This window comes from Oncorhynchus keta, chromosome 1 (genome assembly GCF_023373465.1).
Source record: "Oncorhynchus keta strain PuntledgeMale-10-30-2019 chromosome 1, Oket_V2, whole genome shotgun sequence".
In the NCBI taxonomy this organism is placed as follows: Eukaryota; Metazoa; Chordata; class Actinopteri; order Salmoniformes; family Salmonidae; genus Oncorhynchus; species Oncorhynchus keta.
This window is the reverse complement of record NC_068421.1, coordinates 39,076,027-39,097,676: the sequence shown is the minus strand read 5'-3', so window position 1 is coordinate 39,097,676 and position 21,650 is coordinate 39,076,027. Positions and strand designations below refer to the sequence as shown.

The window sequence follows — 21,650 nt, the reverse complement described above, 5'->3', positions numbered from 1 at the left end:
CCCTCCTGCAGCAAAGCACCCCCACATCATGATGCTGCCACCCCCGTGCTTCATGGTTGGGAGGGTGTTCTTCGGGTTGCAAGCCTCCCCTTTTCCTAATGGTCATTATGGCCAAACAGTTCTATTTTTGTTTTATCAAACCAGAGGACATTTCTCCAAAAAGTACGATCTTTGTCCCCATGTGCAGTTGCAAATCGTAGTCTGTTTTTTTTTGTGGCGGTTTTGAAGCAGTGGCTTCTTCCTTGCTGAGCGGCCTTTCAGGTTATGTCGATATAGGACTCGTTTTACTGTGGAGATAGATACTTTGTACCTGTATACTCTAGCATCTTCACAGGTTCCTTTGCGGTTGTTTGGGGATTGATTTGCACTTTTCGCACCAAAGTAATCTCTAGGAGACAGAACGCATCTCCTTCCTGAGCGGTATGACGGCTGCTTAGTCCCATGGTGTTTATACTTGTGTACTATTGTTTGTACAGATGAACGTGGTACCTTCAGGTGTTTGGAAATTGCTCCCAAGGATGAACCCGACTTACGGAGGTCTACAATTTGGCTGATTTCTTTTGATTTTCTCATGATGTCAAGCAAAGAGGCACTGAGTTTGAAGGTAGGCCTTGAAATACATCCACAGGTACACCTCCAATTGACTCAAATTATGAAGCTTCTAAAGCCATGACATATTTTTTTTTGAATTTTACAAGTTGTTTAAAGGCACAGTCAAATTACTGTACGTAAACTTTTGGCCCACTGGAATTGTGGTACAAGGAATTATAAGTGAAATAGTCTGTCTGTAAACTATTGTTGGAAAAATGAGGTGATCCCTTCCAGACTTGCCAAAACTATAGTCTGTTTACAAGAAATTTGTGGAGTGGTTGGAAAACGAGTTTTAATGACTTAAACTGTAAGATTTTCATAAATAACATTGATGTATTTAACTATTGCAATTATATGAGCATGTCAAATTTAGGCTGCTAATTGGTCTAAAGTACAGAAATGAAAGAAAATATAGATCAAATGTATTAAAGATATTGTTTTGTTTTTCTCCCCTTGTACGGAAGCAGACTTAATGAAATGCACTTTAAAGGAAATGTAAACGCATGAGTTGTTGACTGTTGGCACATTTAAGCTGCTGGATTTGTATCTTGGACATGGCATCATATCACCTTCTTGACCTGTAGGTTGTGAATAAACCCAAAAACTGCCAATCAAACAAATGTATTTATAAAGCCCTTTTTTACATCAGCCGATGTCACAAAGTGCTGTGTAGATATAACAGACTGACCCTAGCCCCCCGACACAAACTATTTCAGCATAACTACTGGAGGCTGAGACCGGAGAGGTTGGGAGACACTGTCCAATAAGAGTTAATCGTTTTCGGATTCACCGGTATTGTAAAGCCTAAACCGACAGAGGAACTGTGATGCCTCTTAGGCCTAACCTTATTAGAACAAACAATTCCATGACCAAAGGAAAAGGTTAGTGTCAAAATGAGGTAGATCATATATGGATGTGTTCTCATGTTCTACACTAAATTGGGTAAATCCCAGAAGCAACACTCAGTGTTTGTATATGAATTCATAAGGTCCTTTCAGCATGCCCATTCTGTTTTTTTTTAAATGATTGCAAACCGCAATCCATCAGGGAACAAATAGACCATTTTGTGGCAGATACCTCTTACTGTATTTGTTGCTCTGACGATGTAACCTGAAGATTTGAACTAATGGAGTCCCTTTAGGAAGGAAGTCCTAAAATGGACAACTTATGGAGATTGATAATTCCATTAAGACCTGCCAGGTCAGCATGGTGCTGAAACCTATACAAATTACTGCAAATGTAAGGAAAATGTCTTTAGTGACTCATAAAAGGGGTACTATTTTTAATCAGATCAATACTAGGCATTCAGGAAGGCTGGGCGATAAATCAATATCAATAATGATCGAGGTAATTACTTCCCTCAATAACGAGATATTCATTTTCGATAATGTCGATATAGAATGATTAGGTACAGTAGTCCATTTCACCTCTGTGAGGAACATGTGGAGAAGTGACAATATGCACGTGGAGAGGTATACACCCACTAAAAAACACTTAGCACCTCGAGTGATGGAGTAGCCGCTATTAACCACGAAATTAGTGATGTAAGCAAAAACAGTGGCAGTGCCAGCCGCTTTCAACAAAGAAATTATTGATAAAAATGCTTCAATTGTTTCAGAAATTTTGGAAGCGGTTTGGCTTTTTGAAGTCCGACAAAGAGCAGAGCAATGTTCAGTGCAAATTGTGCCGTAGACAGGTGGCTACCATGTCTGATAATAAGACAAAACTTTTTCACCATCTGAAGCAAAATCAGTCTTTGCGCCACGGTGTTGATAAACGCCCCTCAAGCACCAGCCTTTCTAGGGATGTTCGCCCAAAGCAGCGAACACTGACAGCGTTTATGCCCTACAAGCAAACACCGAAAAGACACAAAGACAACACAAATGCTATTATGCGTTGCTAAGGACATCCTACTAATTAACACAGTTAAAAAGGAAGGTTTCAAGGGGCTAATCAATTTAATTGACCCCAGGTACGTGCTCCCTGGCAGCAAACATTTCTCTCACACTGCACTGCCCAAACTCTACGCCAAGTGTAGAGAAAAGGATAAGGAACAGCCCAAGACAGATTTTACGTATTTTTCTACTACTACCGATCTGTGGTCTAATCGCACGTCAGAGCCTTATATAGCCTCACTATCCACTATATTGAGAAAGAGTGGAATCTTCGAAGTGAATGCCTTCAAACATCATACTTTCCTGACGACCACACGGGTGAGGCTATAGTAGAGGGGCTTATCTGCACTTGGCCATTGGTAAGTAACCTTGTCATTGTGTATATTGAAGTGATTGGTTAGATTAAACTAAATGTGCATTTTGTTTCATCAACTGATTATGTTAAATATTACATTTGTACATAACTAAAGCAGTTATTGTGATTTTAACATTTGATTAAAATCTCATTATTTCTCGTAGCCTTTTGTGACTAGGGGGCAGTATTTTCATTTTTGGAAAAAAAACGTTCCCCCAGTAAACGGGATATTTTGTCAGGACAAGATGCTAGAATATGCATATAATTGACAGCTTAGCATAGAAACCACTCTAAAGTTTCCAAAACTGTAAAAATATTGTCTGTGAGTATAACAGAACTGATGTTGCAGGCGAGAAAAAAAGAAAGCCTGAGAAAAATCCAATCCGGAAGTGCCTCATGTTTTGAAATTGCTGCGTTCCAATGCATCCCTATTGAGCAGTGAATGGGCTATCAACCAGATTACTCTTTCTCCATATTCCCGAAGGTGTCTACAGCATTGTGACGTAGTTTTACGCATTTATGTTGAAGAATACCCGTAGGCGGCTACATTGCGCAAGTGGTCACCTGATGGCTCCCAGGGTGACTCTCGCGTAAAATACAGAGGTAGCCATTACTCCAATCGGTCCTACTGAAAAACGAATTGTCCCGATGGATATATTATCGAATAGATATTTGAAAAACACCTTGAGGATTGATTATAAACAACGTTTGCCAAGTTTCTGTCGATATTATGGAGCTAATTTGGAATATTTTTAGCCGTTTTCGTGACTGCAATTTCCGGGCGATTTCTCAGCCAAAGGTGAAGAACAAACGGAACTATTTCGCCTACAAAAATAATATTGTTGGAAAAAAAGGAACATTTGCTATCTACACTTGCTATCTCGTGAGTGAAAACATCCGAAGCTCATCAAAGGTAAACGATTTGATTGCTTTTCTGATTTCCGTGACCAAGTTACCTGCTGCTAGCTGGACAAAATGCTATGCTAGGCTATCGATAAACTTACACAAATGCTTGTCTAAGTTTGGCTGTAAAGCATATTTTGACAATCTGAGATGACAGGGTGATTAACAAAAGGCTAAGCTGTGTCTCAATATATTTCATTTGTGATTTTCATGAATAGGAGTATTTTCTAGGAATATTTATGTCTGTTGCGTTATGCTAATTAGTGTCAGATGATGACAATGGTCCCGTTCACGGGATGGGGTGTCACTAGAGGTTCTCTTAGAGAGAGTGGGTAGAGACAAACGGGTGGATCGAGCAATTGGAGTGTTATTAATTGGTAGGTGCCTTTTCCTATTCGTGGATAAAGAAGAGAGACCTGGCAGTTGCTCAAAAAGAACAAAACTTACCCCAGCACAAGTTGGTGACAGAGCAGCCTACCAGCTGGGGATCACGTCAAAAGATGGTGCAGGAGAAAGACATTTCACAGGTCATGTCCAGTGACCAGAAGACCCGGCACTTAACTCCCACCTATACAGATATAGATGTTCTTGAGTCCATCAACCAGATATTGACCCCACTCCTAGAATTCACAGATGCTCTGTCTGGTGAGTGATATGTCAGTGTGTCTTACCTGAAGCCAGTACTACACCTGTTCAATACAGAGGTCATGAATCCTGATGATGGTGAAACAGAGCTCACCCAAACCATCAAAACGATAGTCATGGACTATCTGAATGAGAAATATGATGACCTAGCCACAGATGACCTCCTGGCCTCGTTGGTCGACCCTCGGTCTAAATCACATTACATCAAAGAGGAGAAGATGGGCCACATAAAAGCAAGAGCTGTCTCAGAGATGGTCAATGAGGGACATGAAAACCCAAGCCCAGCACAGGGAGATGTTGCTGCTGCTTCACCACAACAGCCAGTTAAAAAGAGAAAGTCACTGGGCAAAAAGCCATGCTCTACCACCACAGGTCTTACTGAAATCTAGCTGGTAGAAAAGGAACTCAGCTGCAGTCTCCTGATGCTAACAGTGAAACCAATCCACTGGACTGGTGGAACATCCACCAAAAAAACTTTCCCGAAGTCGGCCACCTGTCAGCCACCTGGCAAAGCGCTACCTGTGCATTCCTGCGACCAGCTCCCCCTCAGAGCGTGTTTTCAGCAAAGGTGCCAACATGGTGACCTGCCATATGTGCAGCTTTAAAGCCAGAGACCGTAGACAGACTTGACTTTCTTGCTTGTAAGACAACTACCTCAACTTCAACTGTGATGTGCCATTAGCCTAACATTTATAATGCATATTGACTTGCACTATGTTTTTTTAAATTTCTTGTTCATAACTGGAAAAAGGTTTATATTTAAAAAAAAGTTGAGTTAATGTTATTTGTGAGTTCTTTTACTGACAATAAATAAGAAACATTAAAGCCTTTGGTTTATTCAGGCAGGCTTGAGTCTGAAGCAGAAATTACCCTTTTAAACATTGCTTGATTAAAATTGTGATAATTATCATTAAAGCTAAAAGACAGCAGGCAGACTTGTCTTTCTTGCTTGTAACTTGTAAGACAACACTACCCCAAATGCAACTGTGATGTGCCATTAGGCTAACAGTTATAATGCATATTAACTTGCACTATTTTTTTTTTTTTCTTTTCTTGCTCATGACTTTAAGAGCTTACAGTAAAACAAAAAAAAAGTTGAGTTAAAATGTTATTTGTGAGTTCTACTTCTGACAATAAATAAGACACATCAAAGCCTTTGGTTTGTTCAGACAGGCTGGAATGATTCTCGTAGGTGGAAGAAGGAGAGGCCCAAGGTGCAGCGTGGTACGTGTACATGATCTTTTAATTACACTGAACACTAGAACAAAACGGAACAAACAAAACAGTCCTGTCTGTTACAGAGACAGAAAACAACTACCCACAAATCATAGTGGGCACACAGGCTACCTAAGTATGGTTCTCAATCAGAGACAACGATTGACAGCTGCCTCTGATTGGGAACCATACCAGGCCAAAAGCAGAAATACAAAACATAGAACATAAACATAGAATGCCCATGCCAACACACGCCCTGACTGAACTAAAATAGAGACATAAAAAAGGAACTAAGGTCAGGATGTGACACAGGCTTGAGTCTGAAGCAGATATGCACCTTTTATTAGATTAATTAGATTAGATTAATATCATGATAATTATCGTTATCGAATGAAAATATATACATTGGGATAATTTATTTGCCATATCGCCCAGCCCTAGCATACAGTATGTTATTTTCCCAGTGTATAAAACATCTGCTTTTTCTGTAAATGGCAGTACTCACTTAATGCATAGTTATGCAAACATTTATAAGTATATGCAAAACTGATCAATAGACGTGTAGTTTTTTTCCAGGCAGCATTGACATCTGTAGTACACATGACTCATGGCATACGTGGCAGGTACAGTATCATGGGGGTTTAAAAACCCTTTAAAGAATGTGGTTAATAATTATCATGGTAGAAGCCAACCTGACTAAAAGTGGGGAACTTGGCCTAAATTATGATTAGTCGTGGCAAAAGTCTCCTTTGCATCAGTATTCAGATGTGCTGCGGTTCGCTGCCTGCGCCTACGATCCACCATAATGGATCATAATGACTTTGTCTGGAGAGATGAGAGGGGCTGCAGCGGTGCAGTATGGGGCCTGGTTGGCTCACACAGGTCAGGCTCCTTCTGATGGTCACTGATCTGGAAGAGATGGAGACACTGTAATTTCATTGTGAGGACAATCATGGCTACTGCCATTAATTGATGACACGCAGGCTCACAAACACACACACACAGTTTGTAGGTAGTAGGCATATTTACATGTTAGTTATTTTCTCTCTGTCTGTGAAATGTATTTCAGAGAATGTTACTCGGCACCTTACATCAACGGCACCGGCACCTTTGATCGGTCAGGATCCCGTAGTAAAGCGGGAAAGGTTGGTCCCGGGTAATTTGGGTGACGCCCTGTAAATTACACCTGATGATAAGATCTCTCGCTTTCTGTTGTCAAAGGCATTTTGATCAGTGTGTGTTACAGCATTCTCATTTCGAACAATATCGTATGACTACCTGGAGCCATTGTGGATTGTGCAGATGATTCCGGGTCTCGTCCCGTGTGTAATCATTGTGCGCGTGTGTTATTTATTTGAGGTGCTCTTCGCTCTTTTGTTTGGGTTTCAACCCTGTGTTTTTGTATAGTGTTTGTTTCATCCCCATGCCATTACACGGCACGCCGTAATTTGGGCTTAATAAAAACCCTATTACGCATTCCTGTGCCTGTCTCCCGAATCATTGACACCAGCATGACACTCTTTCACTTTATTTATGTTTGATATGCAGTAAGCACCCGGGGGGGACGATAACTGCCAGGGGTTAAGGCAGTGATAGATTTGCAGTTTCACACAGCTTTCAAATGGTGTTCCCTCTATTTCGGAGCTTCCTCTGTAGAGAATAGAATAGAGGATGTGAGTGAGCATCACATTTAAAATCATCTTAATGTCTCATAATGGCTGAGTGAGAGCTGCGTCCTGATGTGTTTTACCTATCCAGGCACGGTGCACAGCATTACTTTAATGTTTAACAAAGAGACAGGCTTACGCTAGGCTCAATGAATAGTGCAGGTGTGACAATAGGTATAGGTGGCCTCATAGCTACAGTGCTGACACATGCCTGGTATTATTGAAGCAAAGGCGATTTCCGGAATATTTAGCCTACAGAGTCTGCTGCCCACAAGGCATTTAGAGATATGAGAGTCGTTTGTTTTTTGGAGTCAGAATAACTTGTCTTTGCTGTAGTATACTTGAAGAAGAAGATGACTTTATGGTACGTTGTAATTTTCAGATTTTAAATTATGTATAACTATCAAGCATAAACAGAATCTCAATACTGGGATTTGCCTTGGCTCGAATTGTGTTAACTTTTCAGAATGGAACTGAAAAAGAGACAAAACATGGAAACTTCGATAGGATAGGCTATTATCTTGAAAATCTGTTGGGGAGAAATGGACTTGCACTCAAGCTGCTTCAACGGGAACACACACACTTATCCCCATCCCTACTCCACACACACACACACACATGGACACGGACACGGACACACAAACACACACACAACACACACGAACACACGAACACACGAACACACACACACACACCCCTCCCTCCCTCCCTTTCTCTTGTTTCTGCTATCTAGAATATTTGGGGAACCCGATAAACATGTTGTTTAGCGCTCGCTAATTACTAGTGTGGCCTCAAGGTAAAACCCCGGGCTGCATTCCACCCTCATTTCTCCGCAAACGGGCATTTTAGGCCTATTGTCTGAATATTGCTTTTCTTTAGCAGTATCAGGAGAAAATACAGTCAATTAGTTTATGTGTTAGCCTCCATCACGGAGCATATTGTTGTTAGCCATGGGAATAGTTCTGCTCCTTTCTTGACCGAAGTTACAGTATGTAATATTATGAATGATGTAAGTTCAATGAGAATTGGCTCGATAGCGTTTAGTGCAGGGCTCACATCACAACATGCCATAACTAATTCCAGTATATGTATTCAATCCCTGAAACACTATGCCTGGAGCTATACTTTTCAGAGCTGTTTCCTCAAAGCCAAAACTCTATGGTAGATATATACATCAATAAGTGTTGTGGCTCCTCAAGGGAAAACATGTCTGTGTTCTGTTGGGCCATGTAGTCCCCCAAGGCTGGGTGTAGGATCCATTACATTCTACAGTACTGGACCCAGTGCAGTCTACCACAGTGCTGTGCCAATTTACGCTCTCCTGTTACAGTACATTTAGCCACCTACAGCATTGCTTGGATATGGGGTGGATATGCACAAAAACGTCCTAGCTGACTCAAAATCCCATCGTTTAATTCTACTTACTCAGCACCACCAACAACCTCTATACGTTGAAGTCATTTCACACAAGATGTAAACAGATGTCTCAACGTCTTAATTTTGCTGTGTCATGGCTCCTATTTTTAACCTTGGTAGCCATGTTTTTTCTTACTTTTTCCGTACATGCTGATCCATCACTATGCAAACGTTACGTTGCATTTAACAACTGATATTTCAATTGGTTCCTCAACTGCCTCCGGAGGTGGTAATCCGCAGCCAATCACAGGCAGACACTCGACCAGATACCTCCGACCTCACTTTCTGACCTCCATCCGATCACATGAAGGGACATAATGTCATTTTACTGGTGTAGGCAGGGTCAGATGCTTTCCCTTTCTATTTAGTCATGTATTTGTGTGACACGGCCTTGTGAGCTTCTGTACTGTGGTTTAATCCATTGTTCTTGGCCCAGTGTGCCTCGCCTTGACAGCGGAACTCAGTAAAGTCAGGAGTCAAGCAGACTCTGGAGCTAACATGATTACGGGTGACGTGGTTAGTAATACTGAAGTGTTTTTTTGCCAGCCGCATTTTGTTTTGTGTATCTCCAGTGCTTCTTCCTGGAAGGCCTCATGCAGTTTGTATGAAACATTTTATTTGGTGTGTTCAGAAATAAACAGAGTTCTCCTCGATTCACTCATGAGGTTTTTATGTCATTGACGCATTCATTATCAACAGTTGCCACATAATTGTCGCACTGAATTGCATATTCTGTTAGATGTCACAAATATAGGTGTCACTTTAATTGAGACATTTCTTATCAGTTGTGGCTTCATGGGCTTCAATTTCACATTCATATTAGCCTGGTATTTCATTTTACAGGGACTATATTTTTAATAATTTTATGAAACACATTAGAATAAGTAGCCATGTAATTACTCCAGAAATTGGCCATGACAAATGTGATACCAGAGCAGACATTTTCCCTAAAAAACTGGCAAACAAAGCTTTTGTCAGCTTCTACGACACCGTTCAGTGCTATACTGCATGCGTCCTAATTTATTTTGGTAGGGAACTCAGTTGTCTGGTTCTTTCCACTTATTAACCTAGATTGTGTGAAATCTTTGTCTAAATATTTGTGTGTGTTTTGTTTTAAGCGTTGGGAACACCTTTCAAAATATAGGAAAGATGTGATTACTGGATGCTTGGAAAAAGCTTTCACACGTGTGTGGAGAGGATGGACAGCAGTGCCGTTTAATTTGATGAGCATGGCCTTATTTCTATTACAGCATGTTGGATGACTGTCATTCATATTCCATTCAACCAGTTTAGGTCACTACATGATACTCAGATTTCCCCTATACCCATCATGAGGTTGCTGCAACCTAGCCTATGAATGAAAGTTTACAATGTAGGTGCACAGGTCAAGAATTTTCTGTAATAATGGTGACAGACTGACACATTCAATACCGCCTTGCACACTCTTGCCTGCATCTAGCTAATCTAGGGTGTAATCATTAGTACAACAGTTGCAAATGAGAGTTTGTTGGACAAATTCAGGTATGTTTATCCCCTTTTCTCTCCGTTTGATTCCATTTAAGAATTGTATTTCAACAGAATCAGCGGAATGAATACACCCCTGATCACATGCGAACACAGTTCACTTTCATAGCAGCCGCATACAAACAGCATGATCACTTGCTCGTTGTAATTCCTTTTCGCATCTATGCGCTCTACTCCTTTCTCACCTTTTCCCTTCGCGTTTGGACTTAATTCCACAACACACCAGCAGTCTGTGACCAGGCGAAAAAAAACTTTCCAAGCCAAACCTTTATATCATAACTGCAAACCGCTACACACAGCCTAGATCGTTGTCACCATATTATCAAACTTCATAGTCAACATAGCTAATAGAACTTACTCATTAGTAAACCTGCTACAATCATGCAGTACAGTGTACAGTCAACAAGTAGTTTAGCAGTTACACAGGCGAGCCCGGTGGCAATCAATTAATCAAACCAAAAGCTTAACTTCACTTGCAAGAGTTCCAATGTTGGATAGCCATAGCTAGCTAGCTAACATAGCATCTCTGTTTTGAGCCAGGTGTTGTAGTTGTCTAAACTAGCTAGCTAGTTAAATAAGTGTAAAAAATACTAAGAAATATAGCAAACGGTGACTAACTCCATTGCGTAAAAATGTGCTTATGGGACTGTAGCGACTGTGTTGGCATCAAAATCCGGGGTGTGAACTACATTTCTATACAACTGTTAATTGACATGGTAATGGCCCGAGAAAAGTTTTAAAAAACGGACCCCTCTGGCGCTGTACTTTAAATTGTGCCATGTCATGACGTAACGTACATTATGCAACTCATTCTGTGTCGTTTTTGCTAGAAATGGGAGAAATTGTGCTTTTCAATGGTATTCGCATTACAGTTGACCTGGAAGTATTACGTTTTTTGGGGAGCTAAAATAAGATCAATTGTACGGAACAGTGCGATATACAAAAGTTTGTTAGCTAACATTAGCTCTCTCTCGTTTCTCCTTCATTTTTGAAGAAATGTATTTATTCAAAACTTTTCAACTATTTTCTTTCTCTCTCTGTGTCAACTACTCACCACAATTTATGCACTGCACTGCTACAGTAGCTAGCTGTGGCTTATGCTTTCAGTACTAGATTTGTTCTCTGATCCTTTCAACCATGTTGAGGTTACTGAGTACTGTTGAGGTTCATTGCAAAACAGTGTTTTAATCAATTATTTGGTGACGTGAATATATTCAGTATAGTTCTATAAAAAAGGTTTCACTAAGTTGCTGGCTCAGCGTTTGGAGAAGTACTCAGATAGAGAACAAGCTATTATCTAACTGGCACAAGCAAATGTTACCAATCATGGCTACATAGCAACAAAAAATATGTATTGGGGAAAGTGTAGATTGTTACTCACTCTGACATAAGCCTGTTTACTTTTGGTACTATATCCAGAATTAATACTGATGTTTTTAAAGTTGCACTTTTCACAATACACTTTAAGCAGTGGGTATATTCTGCCTGCATTATAACCATCCTGCAGCATTTGGCTTTTCCTCATTTAGCAGACACTCTTATCCAGAGTGACTGACAGGAAGGAGCAACTAGGGTTAAGTGCTTTGCTCAAGGGCACATCAACAGATTTTTCACCTGGTGGGCTTAGGGCTTCGAACCAGTGACTTTTCAGTTACTGGCCCAACATTGTAAATCACTAGGCTAACTGCTTGGTTGTATATATTTCATATGACTAAATTCTATCCACTGTTTTTAATTAGCTTCCAATTTTGCAGAGGATAGAATGATCTGTTTTTTCATTAGTTAGCTATATTTTTTTATTTTTAATTAGTTAGACTATCTGCTGAGGAATGACTGGGTATACAACTAATTAAAATAATAATATTACATATAATAACAACAATAATAATATTACATTTCTCTGAATGACTCTTCATTCATTGTACCAGGGGAAATACAAGAGCATTTAATGAATGATAACTTGAGGACACAACGTGGCTTCTCCTTTTTCTGAAGGAAACTTTTCTGTTTGGCCTCTTGGCAGCTGTTACAGCAGCTTTTGTTTTCTAGGTCACTGAGACACTACAGCAGGATGCCAATCTCTAGTGACATCTCCCATGCACTCTGAAGGTGACCATATGCCTGAAAAATTCCCAAATCTCCACATGACCAAAATCAAACTCTTTCTATTCTGTCAGTGTGAGTTTAAAGCCATTGTACAGAATGTTGAAATGAAATGGACAGTCTGGAATTCATACCATGAAGAAATCCTGGCAGGAAAAAAGGGTACTGTTTAAAAAGGTTTTGAACTGTTTTCATTGTGAAGTTTATCAGCTGAAAATAGCAAATCCTATGCCTTTCTGTTTGAGTACAGGTCACTAAAACCTATAGGTGTTGTTAAGCATGGCTCGTGTTGATATTGTTCTTGTTGATACTGTTTTCACCTGCAATATGAAATAAACTGTGACTAGAAAAGTTCATTCAAAAGAACCATGTTATTGTGAAGGCACAATAATTAGATGGTGTAAGGAATGCATCAAGTAGAATACATTCATCAATCCACTAGTTCTCTATTTATTTCCTTCTTTTAATATATAATAAAATAACATGAATAATGTTGGAGCGTAATAGCAGCCGTGGAGATGTATAGGATTCTTCATCTATTGCCAGGACTTGGGGGATAATAAAGTTGGTTATTTCTACAGGACCAGGAAGTCCATGTGGAGACTGTGATGTCATCCCAGAGTGACAGGAAGGCTTCTTTTAAATGGGGAGATGGCGGGTAACTGGGGCTGTCCCTAACTGTCTCCAATGCCAGCACCTGGGCCCAGGTCTGTGTGACGAACAGAGTGACAGCCATCTCTCTGCAGCTCACAGGTGACAGCTACAGGCCGAAAGGGCTCCTCTCCTCCATCCTCCTCCACACAGCCTCATCCTGCTGGGGAACACAGTCACAGAAATCAAGGACATGATGTGCTGTGCAGCGCAACATGGGATTAGGAAATGGGAATGTGTCTAAGATGCATCATTATTACCGTGCATTCCATCTGTATTCACCCAAGGCAGTGCTTTGATATTGGCCTCAATGGTTTGGTTGAGAGCAGGTTTTGGTTTTGCCTTTTGACTGATATTTTTCTGTTGAATCGTGAGGTAATAAGATTATTTCCCTATTTGGGTAACATAATGCACTGACAGCTCTGCATTGAACAGTCATTTGTACTTCCTTCCACAGTTAAGAAATTCAACACAGTCTACAAAGCCAAACCCATTATGTTCACCAAGTGCATAAAACATGACAAAGCCAAGTCCCAATGGAAATGACATACATTTATGGAAGGGGGTTAGAACCATGAGTCTCCTGGGTTTTGTGTTGAAGTCAATGTACCCAGAGGAGGATGGAAGCTAGCTGTCCTCCGGCTACACCATGGTGCTACCCTACAGAGTGCTTTTGAGGCTACTGTTGACCTTCATTTCAAAACAGTTTGTTTTTAAAAATTCTTTGCTGACGTGAATAGATTTTGTATAGTTATAAAAAAATATTTTAATGTTTCACTATTCTTATGAAATTCACTGAGGCAGAAAAAGCACTGCATCGCAGTGCCTGAGGCGTCACTACAGACCCGGGTTCGATCCTGGGCTCTGTCGCAGCTGGCCGCAACCAGGAGACACATTTGGCCTAGCGTCGTCCGGGTTAGGTGATAGTTTGGCCGGCTGGGATGTCCTTGTCCCATCGAGCTCTAGCGACTTCTGTGGTGGGCCGGCACATACACGCTGACACGGTCGCTAGGTGTACAGTGTTTCCTCCGACACATTGGTGCGGCTGGCTTCCGGGTTAAGCGAGCAGTGTGTCAAGAAGCAGTGAGGCTTGGCATGGTTGAGTTTCGGAGTATGCATGGCTCTCGACCTTCGCCTCTCCCGAGTCTGTACGGGAGTTGCAGCGATGGGTAACTACCAATTGGAAATCATGAAATTGGGGAGAAAAAGGAGTAAAAAGTTTTTAAAAATTCACTGAGGAGTATGGACCTCCCTTCCTCCTCTAAGGAACCTCCACATATGTATTCACCAAGCTTATTAATGTCCTGTCAAATTACACCGCATGGCTAAATCTCCTACATGAAAAAGAAAAGGGATCTCGTATGAGCAGCGCTTTAATTTGATTGTAATAGTTTTAATTGAGAGAATCTTAATAACCCCCCTCTACCTCTCGCTGAATCGGGAGCCCACATTAGAAGTTATGCTCTTGTTCAGGGAAGTCAAATCTGAGTGATTAATTGTTGCAGGCAGTGCTGATGAGCAGGGAGAGAGTGGTGTCTGCCTGAAGACCACAGCTAATTTACAAGACTTGAGTCACACTACAGCTCTGAGTCTCTCCCAATCTGCTGGCTTGGGCTGGGAGGTAGAGGACAATTGTTTGTAACAAGCTGACTTTGGCTTGCAAGTGCTTTTTCAGGAGAACGTGGGTGGAACCAACACATGTGCATCTCCTTGACGCTCCTGAAGTTAATTCTCCAACTTGGAGATGTCAGAGCTAGGGCTACTTAAAGATGCTAAAATTGCCCAGCATGGACTGCTAATGTATTAGATGTTGTAATACAACTTTTGAAAGACATAAAACTCAAAACAGCTTTGATAAGTGTTGTGTAAGGTAAACTCTAGGAGGGTACTAATGTGTAGCCTATATTTAGTGTGTATATTTTGGGATCGGCAAATGATTCGTAACCTGAGGAAGCTCAATCTGTATTTAATGCAGTTAGATGGCTCTGCACTGTCATGGTTATAGTAATCACTGAAACATGTGGCCTTTTGGCCCTTTAGCCTAGCGTTCATTACTTATTTGTATTCCGTTAGAGCTGACATAATCATGTTGCCCATCTCATTTGATGAATCACTACCACGCGTCTCTTCATTACACAGATAGGACCTCTCCAATATCGCCGACCATCGCCGGCTCTCATTCTCTTTTTCACAAAGGGAAATTATTTTTTCAATCTACTCAAGCGGAATTATGTATCTTCATTTGCATTTATAAGGGACGCATCTGTATTTTAATATACTTCCATGGCCTCTCAAATGTAATTATGGTGTATTATTCTTTCTTGAAATGATTGCCCTTATAAAGAAATGAGCTTATGTGATTAAAGTGGTTTGGGAAGCGATGGTGTACTCTCTGGCTTTGTAAAGAAGTCTTGTTACCCCCGGTTCCAGACCCGGGGGTAGCATCTGCTCATCTGAAAATTGTTCAGTTCATACATGATCATCACATCAGCATGCTAACTTAATGAGTTTCATAAAAAGTGGCGGAGATGTAATCTCTAATTACAGTGCTCGTTAGGCCTTTTCTAACCAGAACGATTTAGATTGACCAAAGATGTCTCTTTATAATTGAGAATAGAATTAATTCCTGACTTCACAGTGTGTCTAAAGTAACACATTCATTACTATGCTTTTTTCCCATGGGTCCATAACCTTTTGTTAGCATAATGTAAGGTAACTGACATGCATGAAATCCCTATTTTAGTTTATATGCACGACATCATTCCTGTTGGGAAAGTATTTCCCAATGTGGTGAATAAAGAAATCAAGCACCGTTTTCAACAATTAGAAGCGCCTCGTGCAAACATTTATCTTGAAGACGTCTCCAATCAATATGCTCGATAGAGGTCATTTGTATGTAGAGCAGAAAACATATTTCATGCAGTTTCTATCTACAATGGGATTTGCAACAGAAGCTCTGGGGTGTATAGTGCGATCATTGTAACGCTAGGGACAGAGATATTTTCACAGCACTGATTTCAAACTACAGCTCTGCTGGTTTCAGAAACCCTTGTCCGTAGTAATCCTTTAAGTGTTTAAAGAACATGCTGAACTGAATGAAGAGTCAAACTGTTTTCTTAAAAGGCCAGGGTGCATTTTGGCATGCAGTACATTTGCAGTTTAATGACTTGATACAATACCATTTAATAGTATCATAAACCATACATTTGTAGATGAGAAAGACGCATCTCTTTCAGTTGCAATACAGTATTGGCTAAAAATGGTCCATTAAAAAAGGCCTGAGACACTAAGTTGGCCTCAGGCTCTATAGTGAGCAAAAAATGAAAAGATAATCAAACTGTCTGGTAACACAGAAAAATACATTAGTTGTTCAGTTTGTAGTCCTTTTATAACCTCAACTAATGCAAATGTGAATTCGTCGTGGGAGTCAGTCGAGGTATGGTAAATGGCCATCTGACTAGCGAAGATAGCTCTTTGGCTCTTCAGATGGGGATATGGCCGAAATTGCCTTTGGGAAATATTTCTGTGTTAGCAAAAGAAAGGTAGGTACTCTACCATAAAAAGGTACTCTATCTACTCTACCGGAAAGGTACTCTACCATAAAGAGACATGATGGAAGAATCTATTCAGCGATTATACCTCCTGCTTGTTTTATTCAAATGCATTTGCGTAATGTTCCCTACAAAAACGTATTTATGTTTTGTATTTTTTTTATGATGCACCCAGCATTTTCACATAATAATACAGTAGCCCACTATTCCAAATCACATTTCTGTTCTCTCAAGGTCAGTTTGTTGTTTTTTAACTTCTAATTCATTTTAAAGCATAATACACCATTAATGTGTTTCTGAAATGTGCGAAAAAACACATTTGCTACTGTACGCTGGTTGCTATGAGCAAAAATCTTACCTGCTCTGCTATGACCCATTCTGAAGTGATTTTCTGTCTCTGACTCTTCTGTGTTGAGGTCAAGCTTCCTTTAGCCCACATGTCTAGTTCTGACAAACACCGAGTGCATCTCACACGTACACACACAGTGGACGGACCCTGCCCCTCGCATCTTGCCACTGAATGTTTCTTCCCAGGAGTTGACCTCCTGACAACATACCCTGCCTCATAGCTCTCTTTCCAGAGGACACATTGTCATTTTTCAAACTCTTCTTTCCTTTTGTCCGTCGCATTCAGTTGAATGGGCAAAGTGTGATTTATTTAAAAAATAGCCTCTCCAGCCCAAATTGCAATAGTTGCCTCCATCATGGAAAATAATTGTTGCCAGCGTGATCTGAATGAATGCAGGAATTATGCAAGGCATTTGCTTCCAATTGTCGTCTGTGTTCTGCAGTCTATGTTGAGGGGGTCAAACCCCCCACTTCTAATGACTTATATTTTACGGGATTTTTTTTGGAAAAAGAAATGCTTGTTTCTGTAAATTTTTTGCATTTCTTAGATCAAATGGGGCCTCGGTAGCCTGAAGCTAAGTTGAAGAGGAGTGATGTAGCTTAGACACAGTATTATGAAATGCACTTTCAAAGGGACTTGTCATTATCTAACCATGTGCTGTACTGAGACAAAGACCTACCGACTAGAGATATGCAAACAGAACAGCAAAATGAACAGTCATTTGTAGCTTGGTATTAGGAAGGACATTATGTCAACAAACAACCCATTGACTGTCCTAATGTAGCGTATTCCTCTGTAAGACCCCTAACAGAGAGGACTTGTCAGTATCCATAATCTGTTCTTGGAACCAGCCTGTGACATCACTCCTCAATATATGATTTATTCTACTGTGTATTCTATTATATTTGTTACAATACTATGTTGAACATGGAATCTAGGCTATGAGGACCAACACCAAGTTGATCAGGAACAGAACTACAGTCAAAACCCCCTCCACCCTTGCCTTATCAAATAGCTGCATACTGAAGTGGACTTTCTTCTTCATAGTGCACCGGTCTCTATGGCAGCAGCCGTGCAGTTTGGAGCCGAGCTATGGCCTCTTTTTCAGACGGAGGTCCAACTCTCCTAATTACGAGCAGAAGGAGGATCTGCTGTCCTCGGCTTTCAAACAGCTCTACTCTTGTCCTGGGTATCTAGACGGACTTCAGTATTATTAGGTGTGCAGGGTTGGATAGAGCATCTGGATAAGGCATGTTGGACAGTCAGTGCTGAGAGAAGGGCTGACTGGTTAGAACTGGATCTTACTATTTAAGGACATGAAACGGTTTCCTATATATTACCTTAAGAAATATGTCTTGTTTGATTTGACTCATTTTTGATTCGCTTCCAACAGGGTGAACTAGTGTAAAAAATACATTTTCTTACGCATCTATTGATCTGGCTTTTAGAGCACTTTCAATCATCTTTGAGATGTTCTTGTTCATGTGAAATTACAAGTAATGGTTTTGTGATCAATATCTCTGCACTAGTGCTCTGTATTAAATGGCACTTTTTATTTTTATTTTTTTTATTTCACCTTTATTTAACCAGGTAGGCTAGTTGAGAACAAGTTCTCATTTGCAACTGCGATCTGGCCAAGATAAAGCATAGCAGTGTGAACAGACAACACAGAGTTACACATGGAGTAAACAATTAGCAAGTCAATAACACAGTAGAAAGAAAAATGGGCAGTCTATATACAATGTGTGCAAAAGGCATGAGGAGGTAGGCGAATAATACAATTTTGCAGATTAACACTGGAGTGATAAATGATCAGATGGGCATGTACAGGTAGAGATATTGGTGTGCAAAAGAGCAGAAAAGTAAATAAATAAAAACAGTATAAAAACAGTATGGGAATGAGGTAGGTGAAAAAGGGTGAGCTATTTACCTATAGACTATGTACAGCTGCAGCGATCGGTTAGCTGCTCGGATAGCTGATGTTTGAAGTTGGTGAGGAGATAAAAGTCTCCAACTTCAGCGATTTTTGCAATTCGTTCCAGTCACAGGCAGCAGAGTACTGGAACGAAAGGCGGCCAAATGAGGTGTTGGCTTTAGGGATGATCAGTGAGATACACCTGCTGGAGCGCGTGCTACGGATGGGTGTTGCCATCGTGACCAGTGAACTGAGATAAGGCGGAGCTTTACCTAGCATGGACTTGTAGATGACCTGGAGCCAGTGGGTCTGGCGACGAATATGTAGTGAGGGCCAGCCGACTAGAGCATACAAGTCGCAGTGGTGGGTGGTATAAGGTGCTTTAGTGACAAAACGGATGGCACTGTGATAGACTGCATCCAGTTTGCTGAGTAGAGTGTTGGAAGCCATTTTGTAGATGACATCGCCGAAGTCGAGGATCGGTAGGATAGTCAGTTTTACTAGGGTAAGCTTGGCAGCGTGAGTGAAGGAGGCTTTGTTGCGGAATAGAAAGCCGACTCTGGATTTTATTTTTGATTGGAGATGTTTGATGTGAGTCTGGAAGGAGAGTTTGCAGTCTAGCCAGACACCTAGGTACTTATAGATGTCCACATATTCAAGGTTGGAACCATCCAGGGTGGTGATGCTAGTCGGGCATGCGGGTGCAGGCAGCGATCGGTTGAAAAGCATGCATTTGGTTTTACTCGCGTTTAAGAGCAGTTGGAGGCCACGGAAGGAGTGCTGTATGGCATTGAAGCTCGTTTGGAGGTTTGATAGCACAGTGTCCAATGACGGGCCGAAAGTATATAGAATGGTGTCGTCTGCGTAGAGGTGGATCAGGGAATCGCCCGCAGCAAGAGCAACATCATTGATATATACAGAGAAAAGAGTCGGCCCGAGAATTGAACCCTGTGGCACCCCCATAGAGACTGCCAGAGGACCGGACAGCATGCCCTCTGATTTGACACACTGAACTCTGTCTGCAAAGTAATTGGTGAACCAGGCAAGGCAGTCATCCGAAAACCGAGGCTGTTGAGTCTGCCGATAAGAATTTGGTGATTGACAGAGTCGAAAGCCTTGGCGAGGTCGATGAAGACGGCTGCACAGTACTGTCTTTTGTCGATGGCGGTTATGATATCATTTAGTACCTTGAGTGTGGCTGAGGTGCACCCGTGACCGGCTCGGAAACCAGATTGCACAGCGGAGAAGGTACGGTGGGATTCGAGATGGTCAGTGACCTGTTTGTTGACTTGGCTTTCGAAGACCTTAGATAGGCAGGGCAGGATGGATATAGGTCTATAGCAGTTTGGGTCCAGGGTGTCTCCCCCTTTTAAGAGGCTTGATGACTGCGGCAGCTTTCAATCCTTGGGGATCTCAGACGATATGAAAGAGAGGTTGAACAGGCTGGTAATAGAGGTTGCGACAATGGCGGCATATAGTTTCAGAAATAGCGGGTCCAGATTGTCAAGCCCAGCTGATTTGTACGGGTCCAGGTTTTGCAGCTCTTTCAGAACATCTGCTATCTGGATTTGGGTAAAGGAGAACCTGGAGAGGCTTGGGTGAGGAACTACGGGGGGCGGAGCTGTTGGCCGAGGTTGGAGTAGCCAGGCGGAAGGCATGGCCAGCCGTTGAGAAGTGCTTATTGAAGTTTTCGATAATCATGGATTTATCGGTGGAGACCGTGTTTCCTAGCCTCAATGCAGTGGGCAGCTGGGAGGAGGTGCTCTTGTTCTCCATGGACTTCACAGTGTCCCATAACTTTTTGGAGTTGGAGCTACAGGATGCAAACTTCTGCCTGAAGAAGCTGGCCTTAGCTTTCCTGAATGACTGCGTGTATTGGTTCCTGACTTCCCTGAACAGTTGCATATCACGGGGCTATTCGATGCTATTGCAGTCCGCCACAGGATGTTTTTGTGCTGGTCGAGGGCAGTCAGGTCTGGAGTGAACCAAGGGCTGTATCTGTTCTTGGTTCTGCATTTTTGAACGGAGCATGCTTATCCAAAATGGTGAGGAAGTTACTTTTAAAGAATGACCAGGCATCCTCAACTGACGGGATGAGGTCAATGTCCTTCCAGGATACACGGGCCAGGTCGATTAGAAAGGCCTGCTCACAGAAGTGTTTTAGGGAGCGTTTGACAGTGATGAGGGGTGGTCGTTTGACTGCGGCTCCGTGGCGGATACAGGCGATGAGGCAGTGATCGCTGAGATCCTGGTTGAAGACAGCGGAGGTATATTTGGAGGGCCAGTTGGTCAGGATGACGTCTATGAGGGTGCCCTTGTTTACAGAGTTAGGGTTGTACCTGGTGGGTTCCTTGATGATTTGAGTGAGATTGAGGGCATCTAGCTTAGATTGTAGGACCGCCGGGGTGTTAAGCATATCCCAGTTTAGGTCACCTAACAGAACAAACTCTGAAGCTAGATGGGGGCGATCAATTCACAAATGGTGTCCAGGGCACAGCTGGGAGCTGACGGGGTCGGTAGCAGGCGGCAACAGTGAGAGACTTGTTTCTGGAGAGAGTAATTTTCAAAATTAGTAGTTCAAACTGTTTGGGTATGGACCTGGAAAGTATGACATTACTTTGCAGGCTATCTCTGCAGTAGACTGCGACTCCGCCCCCTTTGGCAGTTCTATCTTGACGGAAGATGTTATAGTTGGGTATGGAAATCTCTGAATTTTTGGTGGCCTTCCTGAGCCAGGATTCAGACACGGCAAGGACATTCAGGGTTAGCAGAGTGTGCTAAAGCAGTGAGTAAAACAAACTTAGGGAGGAGGCTTCTGATGTTGACATGCATAAAACCAAGACTTTTTCGATCACAGAAGTCAACAAATG

General features: G+C 41.6%; 1 protein-coding gene across 1 annotated transcript in view; it reads left to right on the top strand.

The window, feature by feature from the left end:
• The window catches only part of LOC118384704 (limbic system-associated membrane protein-like), a 1,031,328-nt gene that overhangs the window by 321,879 nt on the left and 687,799 nt on the right, over positions 1–21,650 (top strand). The window lies entirely within an intron of this gene.